This window comes from Trichosurus vulpecula, chromosome 1 (assembly GCF_011100635.1).
Source record: "Trichosurus vulpecula isolate mTriVul1 chromosome 1, mTriVul1.pri, whole genome shotgun sequence".
NCBI classification, from domain to species: Eukaryota; Metazoa; Chordata; class Mammalia; order Diprotodontia; family Phalangeridae; genus Trichosurus; species Trichosurus vulpecula.
The window spans coordinates 286798986-286818338 of NC_050573.1; the positions used below are offsets into that span (position 1 = coordinate 286798986).

The 19353-nt window shown below is 34.5% G+C and overlaps 1 protein-coding gene across 7 annotated transcripts in view; it reads right to left on the minus strand.

Moving 5' to 3' along the window:
- Positions 1–19353, minus strand: part of NCOA2 (nuclear receptor coactivator 2) — a 328725-nt gene that overhangs the window by 192529 nt on the left and 116843 nt on the right. For 4 of the 7 annotated variants that reach the window (XM_036740614.1, XM_036740642.1, XM_036740635.1 and 1 more), the window contains exons 3-4: positions 18576–18686; positions 7498–7554 (exon numbers count right to left, since the gene is read on the minus strand). The gene's annotated coding sequence lies outside the window, so the exon portion shown is untranslated. Of the gene's footprint in view, positions 1–7497; positions 7555–18559; positions 18687–19353 lie in introns of all 7 variants that reach the window. The other 3 variants (XM_036740652.1, XM_036740623.1, XM_036740629.1) reach the window with 2 other exon arrangements.

Genomic DNA, 19353 nt, shown 5'->3' on the forward strand with positions numbered 1-19353 from the left:
ACATTACTATCTGAATAATACAAGCAAGATGGTAATAAATCCAATAGGGAAGTTCAGAACATTTGAATAAAAAAATTTTTAAAAAAACCTATGAGGGCCTGTTTGGAGGAGAAGGTTCATGAAAGACATGGCATCAAAGCTTATACTTGAAAAATGGGAAGACTTTTAACAGGCAAAGACCAAGGGGAAGGAGGTAGTGAGAGATAAAATCTACTTGTGGCACAGGAGACAGTATGACCACTAAGTACTACTCTAATGCCTCATGACAGTGTCGACGTTAAGAACAACACTGGGTTCCTGAAGGTCATGCCAGCACAGTACAGACTCTGGCAGGAAAGCTACAAGTCTTCATAAGCAGGAAAAGTTTTGAGCTTAGTGATGAACTGCATGTCAGAGATCCAAGGACCAAGTCTACCTAAGGTTCAAATTGGTAAGTGAATCATTAATTGACTGACAACTTCAGAGTACCACCTACTGAGTTGCCACGAGAAATATCCATTTCTACAAGAATTATAGAACTGTAAAATATTCAAGTATATATCATATCTCACTAATAGAAGGGAAGCTCCTTGAGAGCAGGGGTATTTTTACTTTTTTGTTCACAGTACTATTTTTCTGTGGCCATGCTTTTGAGTTTTGGCTTTGTTGGTCTTGACTTGTGATTTAATTGGTGTGAAGAATTTCCAGGGTGGAAAAATTTTCTACCAGTAGGGATCAGCAATTTATATTTATAACTTTTTACTCTCCTGCATTGGGATCATAGAGTGCCAGAATGAAAAGGGTATGCATAGATTATAGCCTTTGTTTAATGACCTACAAGGAAGAGACTTACTGCTTCCTTAAGTAGCCTGTTCTGCTTTTGTACAGTTCTTCTTTGTAAAATCCACCTATTTTTCCTAGTACTACTGTTTGGGGCAAAGCAGAGCAAATCTAATTCCTCTTCTAAGAATCTTCACATTTTACAGACAAGAAAACTAAAACCCAAAGAGATTACACTAGCAAACTCATTCACTTTATTATTCAATATGCCACACCATCTATCTATTACTTACACTTGGAAGTCAATCTCATTTCAAAAGAACATGAAGTCATCATTTTTCCTCACTTTAAAAAGTCTCAATTCCCAAAGGTGAAGAGATGCGTACTAACTAGGAAAAATATTTCCAAACAGTATCTGTCCAAACTACCTTATAAACAAAAATTTAAGTTTTTATATATTTAAGTAAAGAACCTAATACACACACACACACACACACACACACACACACACACACACGACACACGCACTCACACTCAAAAACAAAGGTAATGAGAAGACACACTAGATGATACCCAATAGCCCATCCTCTGGGACCAGGAAAGTTCACTTTCTGTTACTGAATGACAAGTTACAGAACACCAGTGACCTGGCTTGGGCATTGTCACAATCACTTTCCTTGAGATCCAGCCTAATTTCCCAACTTAGGAGCTTTCCTGGAGCACTAAACAGTTAAGGGGCTAGCCCTTGCTCAAACAGCTAGTACGTATCAGGCAAGGCATGAACCCTGGTCTTCTTGACTCAGTGCTAAGACTTTTTTTCGTTCTGTTATGCTATCTCTGTTTGATACATAACATAGCTAATAAATATTTGTCAATTTTTTATGTTACTCAAATGTTTGCTGAATATGAGTAAAGGGCAGGGAAAGAACAGAGGATGGAAAAGTAGTCTTGTCTAGCTGGAATGCAGAATAGATGAAGAGTAATAATGCTAGATGACCTGGAAAGGTGAATTTGAAGCACAATGTTAAAGGACCAGGAATACCACGTTCAAGAATTGTTACATTATTTCAGTGTAGGATGAGGAGTTTCTGAAGAGTTTTGAGCAGAAGAATGCAAAAGGGACTAGGCTTAAGGAAGACTAGACTGGAGATTATTAAAAAAAAAAAATTCAGACCAGAGATAATGAATATCAAAAGCAGAGTGGCTGCATTGAGATTGGAAGGGAGGGAACAAATGCAAATCTATTAAGATAAAATTAGCAAGACATGGCAAATAACTGAATATGAGGAATAACTGGGTGCTATCAATGAAACAGAGCTTCAAGATGGAGAACATTTTCAACAGAAGAGGACAAGCTCAGTTTTGGATGTGTTAGTATCTTAACATCAGTGTGTCCGTAAACATTTTGGGCCAATTCAAAGTGGCCAAAACTGAAATCTGAGAGTGGGAAGCGAAAAGAAAGTTCCTTTCTTGTCTTGCTTTGAAAAAGTACGTGAAATAACTAAAAATCAACTTTTTTTGAGGGGGGAAAGGCAAGGCAATTGGGGTTAAGTGACTTGCCCAAGGTAGCTAGTAAATGTGTCAAGTGTCTGCGGTCACATTTGAACTCAGGTCCTTCTGACTCCAGGGCTGGTGCTCCACTCACTGGGCCACCTAGTTGCCCCAAGAATCAACTTTTAAACTATTTTAAATACAAAGACTAAAACAACTCAAGAATATGTTGTTAAATCAAGATTTTAAATCACAGTTGAGCTTTTGACTATCCATCCAAATAATCCATGGTGGTTTGCTTTTAAAATGCTTCTCAATTTAAGAGTGGAAAAGAAATGTTGACACTGCAACGGATTAAAAAGTATAGTAAGATCTGCTAAACAAATCTAGTCTGCTTATCTAAGTAGTAAAGTTATGAGGGTCTGCCAAACCCAGTTATATGTCACCACTCAAGCCTTCTACTTGGCTTTTTTATTACTCTATTCATGTGTATCATCCAGAGTTCTAGAGTACTATGTTTGGCTATTTTCTCATGAATTAATGAAAACTGAAATGAAATAAGAAAATGGCTCAGAATTCCCACTCTAGTTTATTTAAAAAACTAGGGAAACCTCTTTCCCCATAAGCTCCTATCTTTTTCAATATAAAAATCCCTAATCTCCTATGATTAAATAAAAAGTAAAGATAATGGATATACAATTTGTTAACAATAAATGACAACAAAAATATAAATAAACTTTTAACTGTGTTGCACTTAGAAACCACAGAACTACCATTTTACCCATCACAACAAAAATATCATATATACATATATTCCCTTTTAAAAGATATGGGATAATTTCAATTAGCTCTCCAAATGTTGAAATCAGAATAATAGGGTACAATCAACAATGTGGACTTAATTTTTTTTTTAAGTAAAATATGCCACACAGCTTTGGAAAAAAATATAAACCAGAAAAAAGGCTACAGTCCAATTTCCTCCACTCTTTAATATACTAAAACTTCAAACAACAGGAAAAAATTTTTGCCCTAAAGAAATATAAAGTAGACCTTACTCTTAGCAGCAAAGATTCTAAATAAAATTCTATGATAAAGGATCTTATACAACTTGTCTTTTGTAAGAAAATAATTCATTCAGGAAGTCACAGATAACAACTATTAGGTAAAACTGCTAATATTGAAAAGGATGGAGAAAAATTAATTGTAGCATACTATCTTTACATTGAAAAACAAAAAAGTCCCTTTAAATATAAAGAAAAAAATTCAGAAAAGTCCAGATTCTATGACATAAGTTAATTCTGAGGGCTTATATTTCTTTCTTGTAACATTAAAAAAGATGTCATACTTCATGTAAAACATAGGATCATCAACTGAGAAGTGGAGTGCTCTTCAGAGGCCTTCTATTTCAACTCTTCCCCTCCCAACTCCTGAATTCACTGAAGCTTGGTAAGCTAAGGTTCAAGGAAGTTAAATGGCTTCCTCCAGATCATAGAGATCATTTATCCATGACACAAATTTGTATTAAAAACTTGTAGGTCAGTCAAGCTATAATCCCAGGTATCAAAAGATTGATGGAAACCCTGACATTAGAACTCTAGGATACAACTAACAAAACTAAATACAATTCAATCCAAGAAAGGAATTATTAAGAATCTGCAATGGGCAAGACTGTGCTAAGGATTTTTTTTAAAAAAGCAACCTGAAAAAGTCTCTGTCCTCAAAGAGCTTATGATCCATTAAGCAAAGGATTCTTAAGCTTAAGGAATAGCCATTGAAACCAAGACCTAGCCTCTCTTCAGACCATGATTCATAAAGGCACAAAGTAAAAGTGCACAACTTAACTATTTTTTACCCACAACCCCCTTTGGTAAAAAGCCCCAATTTACAGTACTTATCTTAAGGCAAGAAAACTACTTTCCACCAGTATAAAAATGGATATCAAATAAGGTGGAAAATATTGTTCATTCAATGACAGGCAGCAGAAACATCTTCCACTAGGGTTCAAGAAGACACAAAGCAGCCTACTGCTGTAAAAATCTATTGTGAAAAAAATGCATGTTTAGTCTGTCTTATTTTTACCACATATTTTGATCCAGTCAACAGGAAAAAACTGTTACACTTTTCACATTTTTCTTCAAAAGATAACATGTTCCCTTTGGGATTATAACAAGAAATGATATTTATAATGGTTAATCCCCTAATTTCTACTAGTTTTAAAGATAAATATTAAATATACATATGATACATTTATTCTGTATCTTGAACTTGACTTCAATTCCTGGTTAATGTGTTATATTAAATATAAATTATGCTAATTTATGTATTTTTAACATATTAAAATATATGTTAAAGACATGGTCAGCGAAAAATTGAGAAAAGGAAGAGTGATTATAAAGAGCCAGCAATGACTTCCTCAGGAATAGCAGCCCAATTTTATTTCCTCCATTGAAAGGAAGAATGCTATCAATATAAGTTAATGCAAATTTTAGCAAGATTATCTAGTAATAATCTTGTAGAAAAGAGAGAAACTTTGACTAGGTGGTAGTACAATTAGGCAGATTTGGAACTGATTCAATGGCCAGACTCAAGAGTAACCACTAACAACTTAATGACAACTTGGAAGGAAGTGACCACTGAGGGTACCTGGGATCTGTATTTGGCTTTATGCTACTTAACACTTTTATTAATGACTTGCATAAAGGCACATTTATAAAATTTTCTAGTATAGTAAGCTGGAAAGGCTAACGAATTTTGAGTCAGTATTGAAAAAGATCTTAATGGACTAGCCTACTGGGCTAAATTGAATAGAATGGAATTTAATAAATATAAATATTAAATTCTTACTCTTAGGTTAAAAATCTTCCTAAGTACACAATGGAGGATATGGATAGATATTAGTTCATGTAAAAAAATCAATATAACAATCAAGAAGGAAAACTTATGTAATCTTAGGCTACAATAAGAGAGAATAGTTTCCAGGAATAAGTAATGACAGTCTTCTTGTATTTTCTCTACATCTGGAATATTGTGCTCAATTCTAGGTAACATCTTAAGAAGTATATTAATAAAAAGAAAATTACATTGGTGCTGGGCCAGTTGAAGGAAACTGGGGAGATTTAGCCTAAAAGGGAAATTTGTTATAGCACAGATTAGATTGGATAGCCTGAGATATCCTTCCCAATTCTTGAGTGTCAATAATCTTAAAAATAGATGTACGAGCTCCTTTTTAATATATCTATGTTCCTTCTAGTTCAGAGTTTACTATTGAATGTGATCCATATGCTCAATTTCTAATATCCAAGCTAATGGAAAAAACTGAAAATAGCAAATAATCCAGATGTCGTGAACATTTGGCTTTGGAGTGCACTCCATTATGTTTTTCTCTAGTTGATTTACCTTTTTAATAATATTTTTTCTTAGGCAACTATTAAATTAGTTTTATTCCCTAAAAACAAATGGATTGATGATGCTGGTGGCAGCTCAGAAAGTGTTTCCTACTCTAAATGGCTACTAAATACAACAATGCTTAATATACAAATATACTACAAATGTAGTTAGTATGGAATTATTTTCAGAATATACAAATATGTCAAAAAATTTTCCATTCCAATTTAAATAAAGACTCTCTTCTCAAAATTAAGAAGCAGAACAAAAACCAACAAGGATAAAGAAATTGTGAGGCATCCTTTCCTACAACACTATTCCACTCAGGAATGACAAAAAAAGGTATACAAAGACTATAAAGGCAGTCCACCTTCTCCCCCAACTCCCTTGGAAAAAGGAAAAGGGGGAAAAAAAGGTCTCTCCAGCAAGATTCCTTCTATCTCTTCTCTGCATAGGCAATCTACTTATTTTCTAAGAAGAGAAATTCTCCCTCTCCAAAGACAGGGTCTTTCATGTCTTCTCTAGAACACATGGTCAAAAGTATAACAACTATCTTTATTACAGTTTCCAGAAAATCTTAGGGTACAAACATAATAAAAATAAGTTAAAGATGTAGTTTCTAAAGATATATTATTAAAGACCTAAATCTCGGTTTTCTTTAATGCCATTTCTCCCCACTTAAGCTCCTTGATCCAAAGACAAACTAATTGTTAGAATAACAGAAAGGGATCTTACAACTAGTGAAACCCTCCTCATTTTGACAGATGAGGAAACTGAAGGTTAAAGAAATTAATGTGCACAAAGTCACAATGCCCATTAGCAGCAGAATTAGAGCTCACTACCAGGCTTCCTCACTACAAATGGTTTTTGTTCCTAAAGGAGTATGCTCCTTTGCTGCCTGGACCTCAAGTCTACTTTCCTTGGCTTAATATCAAAACTATTCTATTAGCCAATAAACCCAGTTTCAGTTTATATTCTGAGAGTCTACCCAGAGTACCAACAAAAACTAAGTATTATTTGAGGTTCATTTCTTTTCTTCCTTCTTTCCTTCCCTCCATCATTTCTTTCCCTTGTAGCTTTAGGATCTTGCTCAGTCTGTTTTTCTTTTTAATTTTCCTCCTCAAAGATTTGTCTTCTCTTCCTCCTATGCCATAAGCCCCCCCACAAAAAAATCCCCTAAAGCTTCTTCCAATACAATTATCTCACTGGGTCATAAAGTTCTAGCTGGAAAGAACTTTAAAACGCCATGCAGTTCAACTCCATCATTTCATAGAAGAGGAAACTGAGATGTACAAAGGATAAAACTTAATGAGGATCATAAAGTTAGGAAATAACAAAGTCTGGACTTAAATACAAGTATTCTGATTCAAGATCTAGTGAAATAAGCTATCTTTTTCCTCCCTTGTTTAGATACTTAAATTTTTTTTTTACGATTCTTCTCAATCTAGTGGTTTCTACAAAGGGAAAATCTACCTGCAAATATTTCTCAAAACAAATAGCAAAGTAGCAAATCATATACTAATCAGTGGCATACCATATGCCCAAATATAAGTCCAACATACAATATGTAGTCTGCTCTAAAATTACATTAAATGCTATTTAGTATTTAAATCTACTCTTTCAGCTTACTCTCCACAAGCCTTAAAAATAAACAGTAAAAATTGCATAGCAATCTTCTACCCTAAAATTGAGCAGTTGTAAAAATATGGGAAAGGTAAGATTAACACTCAACCTTTAAGAATAGCAGTCAGTATTTTCAAGTTTTGTTTTATTCAAAAGTAGCATTTTATGAAAAAAGCATTAAATATTTGACTTTATTCAAAATTGAATATTGCAACATATACAGCATTTCCTTTATCTTACCTGATTCAGTACACAGCGTGAAAGATCCGTAAATTTGCAGCAAGGTACAAGAGAACGCTGTAAAACAAAGAAGAAAGTTCCTAAAAATCTTCAAAATCAGATTAAATTCCTCTAAAGATGTGACTTTTTACTATACATATACAAATCATCACACTTAACCCTCTTCTTCATAGTTTTGATATTAAATCAAGGAAAACAAAGACTCTTTGAACCATCTCTATTTACATGAGAATACAAGAAAAATAACAAAACTTGATGAATAATTTTTCTGAATAAAAATTTTAAATACAATGTTGATATTTGTGTCTGTTTAGGATGGAAAGAAATTAATTTTAACCAAAATGACCATATTTAATTTGCTCATTTAGAGCAAAATGTTACCTTAAATATCAAAATGATGTTAACATATTAAAAGCAAAGAGATTGAGAAGATTGTTGAGAAATACTAACATTTTAGCAATTTATGTAACATAATATTTATGAATGGTAACCTGATTTAAAACAGTAAAATAAGGCTTAAATGTGATTTTTCCGGTACAAAAAAACATACACAAGAATGATTATACATTCATACATCTAAAATACATCAAAAAAGCAAAATATCCTCCTTTATGCCCATAAATAAAAATAAGACCTGATATTGACATGGTTTGCAAAAGACATGATATGCATTATTTCTTCTGTACTTCATAACAACCCCGAGAAGTAGATAATGGGAGATGGGGTTTTTCAACGAGTCTACCTCATCAATGGCCTTGTAGTGTACTGGTACTTTGTTCTTATAATGTTTACAAACCTTAAAACCTTAGTCATAATTCCAAAGATATTCAAGGATAAAGTTTTTTGTCAGTTATAAGATTTGTTTGTATCCTTAGGCAACATGGCTTTTCCTTATGTAGGAGAATCCGGTCCAACAATATTGAGGATTCCTAATACTGAATACTCCTAATATTACCTATACTCCACAGATATATATTGGGTTCCTTTGAAAATTCTATTAATTCCTCCAGATCATCATCATGGTATTGTTTACTTCCTATAAATCCTAAGTAACATCAAAAAGTTATTTCACATTTAGTATCTCAGGATCTTATGTCCATCTACTCAGACAATGGAAAAATCTGATTTGTTAAGTACTAAGGGGAAAAAGTAGAAAAAGTTTTATTAATTTTTTAAACAAGAATTATTAGTACTGAAATCAAAATTTATAATGGAATACCAATCAGGGTATTACTGAGTTGATTCATGGGGAAAAAAAGGAACCTATGCAAATATGAAGCTAACACAATAACTTTATAAGAATGAAATCTAATCGAGTGCCACTGAAGTGTCCACTAATCTTTTATGAAATAGGATTCACTTACTTTCACCATTAACAGGGAGCAAATTATGCATTATTACAGCTTAGAAAAAGCATACATTTGCAAAAAAAAATTTCTGGCTAAGAACTACAACAATGTGCAGTAATCAAGTTGTAATACTGTAAGCAGAAACAAGAGAGTTAGTAAGAATGATAGGAACATGATACTTCATCTGTTTTATATTAAATGGAATTTTGTTAATAAATATTTATGAATATATTCCAGAAGTCTCTATACACTTATGCTAATACACGGCTTATACAAAACATGTAGACAAAATGGAGGGGGTGGGGGAGAAAATAACAAAATTGAACTGACTTCCATCCACTATAAATATATCCATTGAAACTGTTCTCTCCAGTTAGCAACGATCCCCTTAAATGGTCACTTCTAATTGTCTTTTCTCATTAACCTATCTGCTGGCACTGTTGACAACCCTCTGGGTCTTTAAGCCTCTCTCCATTTCTGGGCTTTCATGAGACCTCCTACTTCTCCTCCTGAACTTTGTCAGACTATTCCTTCTTCACCTCATTTGTTGGTTCTTGATTCATACCTGTATCACAGTCCCTAACTGTGGGTATAATTTTCTTCTGTTGGCCTTAGGTAATTGTGCCATACAAATAGAAGGCTTATGGAAAAAATAAAGACTCCTACTGAAAAGCGACAACTATCACAGTAGGTAGACAGGCTATGCTGAGGTGGTATGGTAAAGTTTTAGGGCATGAAATCAAGGTCTGGACCAGGTCATACCCTTAAGCCATTCACTTACTTAAAGAGAGATATCATATCTTCCCCACCCCCCCCAACCCCCCAGTTCTCTTTTCTCCAAGCTAAACACTCCCAGTTCCTTTTAACTAATCCTTATATGACATAGATTCAAGGACTTTTCCGTTCTGATGATCTTTCCTCTGGACACTCTTCAGTACATCAGAATCTTTTTAAAATTACGTACCCCCAATTGAACATAATACTCTTGACAAAAAGTCTGAAATCTTAGACCTTAGCCTTATGTGGAGGAAAAAGCAAAAGGACGCTGTTGTGGCCCTTAGTCGTTGCTTACTATTTGTTGATTGCTTATTTTATTTTTATGATAAAATGCGGATTGAGAGAAACAATTTTTATAATCCACAGATTTCCTGCTATTATTACTTCAGTTCCTAGGTATGCATTTTAGCTTAAAAGGTTTTTGAAAAGAAAGTATTGGCCCAACAATGCTATTTTGAGACTTTTGGAAGTCTAACATTCTTGTGAAAACATTGTTTCATTCAACAGTTATTACTAATCTAACAGGACTGGTTCTGAGATAAACCACTACTTAGCTTGTTTAACGTATAAGATGAAGATCTTTATTAAAAACCAGGAAAATAGACTTTTGCTGTCTGACATAATTGTAGATTCTGTCTGAATAATAAAGATCTCCCTTGGTACAAAGCTACACAACTTAACAATGCTCACCCTCTCTTGATCTAGTTCAAATCAAAATCTGAACTATAAAAAGGCAGATACTTCTAGACAGTTGCTACAACAAATAGACGGGTTTCCTTAGGTATGACTTCTACAGAACTTAGTAACACTAAATGAAATTTAGTTTCCATATACATTTTAGGCTAGAAGGAGAGGGTTGTACATGAAATTGTGTGATTTTTTTTTCCTTTGAGGAACTCTTTCATCTTTCATCTTTCCTCTAACCCACTACTGAAAAGAAAAGTAAGATCCTTTTAACAAATATGCCTAATGAAGCAAAACAAGTTTTTACATTGCTCAAGAACAAAAACATATGTCTCATTCTGCATCTTAAAATCCATCACCTATTGAAAATGGGCTATCATGCTTCATCGTTGGTACTTTGAAAATAAGGTTGGTATTTACTTTGACCAGTGTTCTTAAGTCTTTCAAAATTGTGTTTCTTTACGTTGTTGTTATTCTAGGGATCGTAAAATAATACGAAAATTCATTTTACACCTAGAGTATCAAGGGAAATAATGAAAAAGGTAGAAATGAAGAAAGAATAGTATGTTATAGACAGCAGCTATGAAAACCATAAACTGAGATGTTTGTAAAGCCCTAGCACATAGTAGGTGCTTTATAAAAATGCTTATTCCTTTCCTTTCATTCTCCCACCCCATTTGGTATTGGTTAATAAAGAAAAGCTCAATGGCAACAGACTTAGTAATCAAGGCACAATTAGATGTAACAGACTCAACTCAACATTCAATAAAAACTGCTAGGAAAATTGGAAAGCAAGGTTTGGCTCACACCAACATCTTATGCCAAATTCCACGATCAATTCAAAATGGAAACATGGCCTGAACATTAAACATCACTTGATATAAAAATCAGAAGAGACACAGATCGTATCAGATGTTTTTAATGTATTGATCACATTTAAAAATTTTTTCTCTTCCTCATCTTTTTTTCCCTTAAAAAATAATCTTTGTCATATGAGAATTCACTCTGAAAGGTTCATGGGGGAGACATAAAGGGGCAAGTTTAAGTGATAAAAACAAGACATATCAATAAAATATTTTTAAAAATATTACCTAATTTATTTGTTTGTTAAAAACAGCTAAATAGCCCAATGAATAAACCACTGCACTTGGGAGTTCCAGTCTTTACATATTAGCCATGTGACCCTGGGTAAGTCACTTAACTTGCCTTAGTTACCTCAACTGTAAAATGGAGGGGGTGTATTTAGCACCTACCTCAAAAGGTTGGTGTGAGAATCTAAGGAGATGAACACATGCAAAGTACAAACCTTAAACCATTATAGAGATGCCAGCTACTGTTTCTGAGTATCTCTTTCCTCCTTTCCTTACCCTGTAATACATCCCTTGGTAAAAAATGTCAAAAAAACGAAGTGGGGTGGGGGAGCAGTTATGCAAAAGTAGCTACATATCACCTGACTTTAAAAAGTTTACACTTTTCGTGATATGAATGATATTGTTTTAAAAGGTTTTCCCGACGTATCTATCAAAGCCAGATACTCCAAATTGGAACTAATTATCTATGAGGAGATGGCAGATGTAGGTCCTTTATGAACAGATGATGAAAAGATACATGAATACTCCACAGAGAGGTGACTGCTTTGTAAATTGAGGGATGTTATTGGAATATATATGAAGAACTATGTACAGGATGATAAGAATTAATACTACCTGTTGCATGGAAGAGAGGGAAAATCTTAGGCAAATCATATGATAGCTGAACCCTGAACCCAGAAACAGCTATGAAGCACATTCTCACCTCCATGACTTTACATGATTCACTGCATTTAAATAAAGAATGACAGCACTAACATATTTCTAAACCGTTCTGCAGACACCTAAGAATCTTTTGGTTCATGTTAAAAAATAACCTTTTATTCTAGGTCAATGGTAAAATGTTCCTCAGGGGAATCAAAAATTAAAGCAGTAAAGAAACTAAACTGTATTTAAAAGTGGTAAAAAACTTAAACCTGATAAAATAAAATTTGCCAAATTAATGTATAATGTCCATTTTTTTTCTCCACCATCCTTCTGAAAGACTGAGTCTCTCTATTTCCCTGGAAGTCTAAGGGCTACTTACTGCTATGTAGAAGATAACTGACATCTATGCTATATTCAAGTTTTATATATTTTGGTATATTTTAAAGGTAATTCTAAAAACCCATCTACAAATGTTTCAAGATAGAAAAAGCCCCTTGCCTGTACACAAATACATCAATTAGATATTAAAAGTAAGGAAAATTCAACCACAAAAATGTTCAAAATTTTATAATAAAATGTTACACTTCACTGCTACATTATTTATAATAAGGTTTGAAATACAGAAAGGAAACACAATTGTCCCCTAGGACTGGAATTTGTTTTGCTTGATTATGCCTATTTTTTTTTCTAGTTTCTTTGCTTATCTCTAGAAAAAGGGTCTGTAGAAGCAGAAAGGGAAGGGGAGTAGGGGTGGGGCAAAAAGGCAAGGAAAGAGGGAGAGAAGAGCGAGCCGGGAATTTTTCTTTTTTAAACTGCAGATAACAAAAGAAAATCCAGGAAAAAAGCACAAAATGGGAAGCCTAGAAAACTGCAAGGTGAATGTATAATACATTTAAAAGCTGTATATAATACATAATAGAAATAGTTACACAGAAAATATTTTTTCTTTTCTACGAATATAAAAATCCTCATTTTCTTACTTGTTAAGTTCTAAATTAAAACCGTTTTAATAAACTACATAAGAGGAGGAGCCTAGTCTACTTACTGTAGGGAGTCCAATCTCTCACCCATGCTTTTGAACTGGCTTTCACACTTGGAATTCACCCCTTTATCATCTCCACCTCTTAAAAATGTGAGCTCTTTTCAAGGCTTTGCTCTCGGACAAATAAGTATATACTCCCTAGTTTGGCAGTGCTTCTTAAACTAGTGTGTATAATTATCTCTTTACCTGTTTTTATTCCACATCCTAAGTAGAATAAAAAAAATCCTTCGGGAATTCAATTGACTTAGCAGGGGGTTCATTGCTGTCAAATGAACAAGCAATACTTTTTTTTTTTCCAGTAAGTTATGCAAAGACAATTATCTGGTTGGTTCCAAAAGAATGTAAGCTCTTTGAGGGTAGGGATTATCACCCTAACATCATGCCTTATACTCATTCCTAATAAATTTTTACTGAACTTACTGAATTGAATTTCAGAGACTTTTTGCATCACTATAACATTCTTTTAACTAACTGAATTCCTAAATGGTTGTTGCTCCTCAAAATTGAATCCAAATGCAATTATAAATCATAATGGGGGAAGGGATGTGTAAGTGCATTCAAAACACAATCATCTTAAAAACAGGTTAACAGTCACTAAGTTACGTATTTTTATATTTCAGATTTTAACTTTAGGTACGTTTCATTACCTGGATACAGACTAAGTTTTAGTACAATCTGAATTATCCAAGCTATGGTCAAATGTGATAACATTGGAGTCTGAAATCTGACTGCTTCTTCTTTCAAAAGCAACAGAATGGTCTGAAGTTTAAATCAGGATTCCTGATAAGATGTATTGAATTCTCATATGAAGAATGGCTTATATTTAAGATGATTCTATCTACATGTAGTGACAAGTGCCTCAACTATACTGAAGGAGAAAGCAGTTATTATTCATTCCAAGTAGGAAAACTGAAGACTCCTATAATTTAAAGGTAAAAGAACTAGACATCATATATTCTATAATCATAAACAACACCATTAATTTAAAAAGAATACATATATATTTAGCAATATGGTTCAAAGTCACAAAGTGCTTTTGGGTGGGGTCAGGACAGACTCAGGTTCAATTCACACCTTAGGCATTTAACTATAAGACTATGTTCAAAAACTATCTGAAATTGCAAACTCCTCTTCTACATAATGAGAGGAAAACTGCTGACATAACCAAACCAATAGTATTATAAAATTGAAAAAATCCTAGGTGTCAACTACTATTATTATGAGCTATTAAAATATTTGTGTGAAACCATCAACGAGTTATAGATAAGACTTATAGATTACACAGAGGTACCGCTAAATACCTTCAAAGCTAGAGAGAAAAAGACAGAAACATCCATGAAATGGTCCTGAAAACTAGGCAAAGGCATCTGAACTATTTTTAGCATTTAAAAAAATTAGATACTTCTAAACTTTAAACTGAAGTTTCCATGAGACCCAGACACCTACCTAGCAGCTTCTCTCATATCCAAGCCAACCTATTTCATAAGGTTCATATGTTCTGTCATATACTTAACTTGATAAAATCAAGAAAACTCAACAAGTATTTATTAAACAGCAACCATGTTACGATGAACCAGGTACTGCTAAATACTGGGGATACAAAAAGAAAAGCAAAAAAAGAGTCCCTGCTCTCAGTTAAATCACATTCTTATAATAGGGGAGCCAATATGCCATCAACTATGTACACATAAGATAGAAGCAAGATTAGTACCAGAGGAAAGACACTAAGGTTAAGGAGGACTAACAAAAGCTTCTTGCAGAAAGTAGGACAGTATTTGGGCTTGAAGGAAACCAGGAGGCAAAGGTGCGGAAGGGAAGCATCCTAAGTATGGGGACAGGAAGTGAAAATACAGAGTAATCAAAAAGGAAAAGATCCTTTACGTACAATAGTATTTGTCACAGCTCTTTTTGTGGTGGCAAAAAACTGCAAACTAAAAGAATGTCCATCAATTGAGGAATGTTTGAATGAGTTTTGGTACATGAATGTGATACGAGTACTACTGTACAGTAAGAAACATATGATTACAAAAGACATGGAAAGACTTATAAGAACTGATTCAAAATCAGAAGAATTTACACTATAGCAAATATTACTAAAAGAGAACAATTTTGAGGACCTAAAATGAAGAATGAAGTGAACAGAATCAGAATAATGCAAGGTAGCAGCAACAACATTGCTTTGAAAGATCTATGAACAGTTTTATAGATGAATTCTTCACCAAACAAGGTACAGGGGAAACTACAAAAGATAAAACAGATAACTTTCCTTACATGAAAACTGCAAAGCTTCTACAAAGAATCTACTCAATCCTATAAATACTAAAAGCCATTCCCCAATAGATGGTCTGAGGAATATAAACAGTTTTCAAAAGAAGAATTGCAAAGTATTGACAATTAACATGAATATTAAGGGAATTAGAAAACAAAGCAATTCTGAAGTTTCACCTTACACACTGCAAATTTTTAAGGATAACAAAAAAATGCCACAATCAAAGCTGGAGAGGTTGTGGCAACAGTCACATTGATGGACCGTTAGTGGAGCTGTGAACTGGTGCAAGAATTTTGGAAAGCAATTTGGAATTATGCAAATAAGATGACTAAACTGCCAATACCCTTTAACCCAGAGATTCCATTGTGAGATTTATACCCAAGTAAACCAGTAATAAGAAAGTAACCATATACACCAAAATATTTATAAACAGCATTTTTTCATAGCAAGAAATTGGAAACAAAATAGATGTCCATCAATTGGGGAATGGCTTATCAAATTGTGGCAGATGAATCTAAGGACTGAGACATGATAAGATCTAAATAAACTAATGCAGGGTAAAGTGAGAGCCAAGAAAACAATATACACAACGATAACAATGTAAATAGAAAAGCATAACAAATTAACTGAAAATTGCAAAATTATAAAGTCCAAGCATAACTCGAAAAAAGAAATATGAAAGGACATTCCCAACCTACCCCTTCACGGAGGTAGGAGGTCCACAGTTGTTGCCCATTTCACATGTTTTCTGATGTTTTCAATGTACTGATCTACGCTGTTTTTCCTTTTCTTTTACCTTTTTATAAGAATACAATAACCATTCATCATTCCACAGGACCAATGAAAAAACATTCTATCCGATACAGAAAGGTGATAAAACTAAAGGGACAGTATGAGATATATATTTTTATACAGACATTAAGGAAATTTGGTTTGCATGATTATGCATATTTCTGAGAGTACCCTATAAATAAATTATGTAATGTAAAAATAATAACAAGACCACATCAATAAAACTGACGGAAGAAAAAGAAAGAGAATATACAGTTGTAAGACGTACTATCTGGTGCAGAAACAGATTGCAGAACATGTGGAGCGGATTAAGGAGTAATAATAATAAGACCAGAACAGAAGGAAGGACACAGAGTATGGAGGGCTTAAAAAGCCAAATATAAGATTTTCTATTTCCTCTGGAAGGTAATATGGTGCCACTGAGTGTTACTGACATGGTCAAATTTGTGCTTTTAGAAGAACAATCTGACAAATCAATGCAGGATAAACTAGAATAGGGACAGACTTGAAATTCAGGAATAAACCAGAAGGCTATTTCAAAAGTCTAGGCTGGAGGCTGATGAAGGCCTTAATGGGGGTGGGGGAAATACTGAAAGATGTTGTCAAGGTAGAACTGACAAGACTTTGTGACAAAATGGAGAGGAGAGGTATGTCACTGACTCAGTGAACATTTCTATGTTCCAGGTACCATGTTAAGTGTTGGGGATAGAAAAACAGGCAAAAGATGGTCCCTGAGCTCACAGGGCTTAATGGATACAACAAGGAAACAATATGTACAAACAAGTTATATACAGGATAAGTAGGAAGTAATTAAAAGAGAAAAGGCAGAAGAATTAAAGAGAAACTGTGAAAGAATCCCTGCATAAGATCAAATTTTAGTTGAGCCTTAATTAAAGGAAGTCAAGGAAGACAGTAGTTAGAGATGAGAAGGGAGAGAGCATTCCAGGCATTGGGGATAGCCTGAGAAAGGCCCAGGGCTTAACGGTTGAGTGTCTTGATTGTGGTACAGCAAGAAGGCCAGTGTCACTGAATGGAAAAAAAAATGTGTGGAGAGTAATGAAGTATAAGAAGACTGAAAAGAGTAAGGAACCAAGGATAACATGTGGATTGCAATTTTGGGGGACTGGGAAGACCTTTTACCTCAACAGTAACAGGGAAGTTAAAAGTGGAGTTTCAAGGGAAAGAGAATGAGTTCAGTTTTGGACATTTGGGGTTTAAGATGACTATGGAACATTCAGTTCAAAATATCTAAGAGAAAGTTGGAAGTGAGAGATTAAAGGTCAGTTAAAAGGTAAGGGCTGAGTAAGTATATTTGAGAATCAGCACAGAGATGATAATTGAATCCACAGAGCCAATGAAATCACCAACCACTTCTCACATTTAAAGTAGTAAAAAGAATTAATTCAATTTTCCTAAGCGTTTGATTTACTACCAGATTAACATATTTGGGAATGCATATATTATCAGAATTTGCTCATCTTCAAAAATTCTTTAGCTAAAATTTTCAACATTATACTAAAAACACAACTTTCTTACTCTGGTACTTGAGGCTTTCTACAATCTATTTCCAACATAACCATTATTACTTTGCATTATTCCCCTTCACATAAATCTGTATTATGGCTAAAATGAATGACTAGCTGATTCCTAAACTGAAGCTAAGCATTCACATAAGCAAGCAATGCTATTCCTAGTTTGCGGTATTCTAGAAACTCCTTTCTTAACTTCAACTATCCCTAAACCCCTAATCCTAATCATCATCATCCAAAATGAAGCTCAGGCACTTCAAACAATTCCCAGATCTCCTGAACTGAGTTTTCTCTCCTTCCTCAACTCATATTTGAAAATTTGTGTATCTACCCTGCACACAGTAAAATTTAAGCTTCCCAAACGAACCTTCCATGTGGTGGGATAACTTTCAATCACACAACAAGAATTTACTAAGCATTTCCTGTACCCTACATCAATGCCTCCCCATTCTAACAATTCTGAACCCACCTTACAATCACTCAAACCTCATTCTTAGTCCCTCACTAACCACTCTGTTACACATTCTCCTCAATCAAATCCCTGCAATGTTTCACTAGAAAACTATCCAGGACCACCCCTTACACGGTGCTATCTGGAATGCCTGCTCCATAGCTAACAAATGAGCTTTCGTCGTAAGTCTTTTCCTCTGATTCTTCCATCTTCTTGCACACACTGAGAAATGGCTCTTACTGGCTGCACTTTCACTCATTCATCCCGACTCACTGGTTGTGGCGGGAGAATTGGAATACTGTTTCCTTCTCCGTTGCTACTTCCTGGATCTCCCTTTACCACCATCATCATTCAGTAAAGACTGAGAGGAAATAGTGTAGGAAGAATATCAGAAGACAATAGTAGATTAGTAACCATGATTAGCAGTTCATACATTCCATGTTTATTACCCAATCAAGATTCCAGGGCACTCTGAATCCTTCCTCAGTGACTTCAATGCCTGGCTCACAGTCTCTCTCTTCTCCAATTCTTGCCCTCCCACATAGAGGGAATTTTGATACCTACAAAATCAGAGATAGAAATACTTTTTCAAATACCCTAATTTTCCAATTCTTCAACTTACTCATTTCCCATGACCCACTCCTCTCCCTCGGCTACACGCAGGGATGGTCATACCTTTGGATCTTGCCCTCACCACCAATGTGCCACTTAAATACTCATGAACTCTTATCAAAATCTGTTGTCTCAATAAGAAGTGTACTCATCTGACTGTACCAGAACCAAAGGGGGAAATGTGTGCCTAGTCCCCTTCCTTGCAATGCCAAACCCTGTCCTTCATCCTCATGTGACTTCTCCTACCTCTACTCCTTAGTTCTTTCCTAAACCCTGCACAGACTATAATCTCTTTAGAATCCCCTGAACCCTGATCCTATTGCCTGATCTTACCCTGCCAAGCCTCAAGCCTGGAATATTCCTACCACCTGCTGCATTTGCTCTTATTCACCCCTACAACTACTAAACGAATTTGAAGATGATCCTAAAATTATACTAGGTGGATTCACTAGAAGTTTCAGTTACATAATCACAACTGGGCCTTCACTATCTTAACCATCACAATGGACTTTCCAAACCTTTTTTTAAAGCTTTTTTCTTTTGAGAGGGGAAGGCAGGGCAATTGGGGTTAAATGACTTGCCCAAGGTCACACAGCTAGTAAGTGTGTCAAGTGT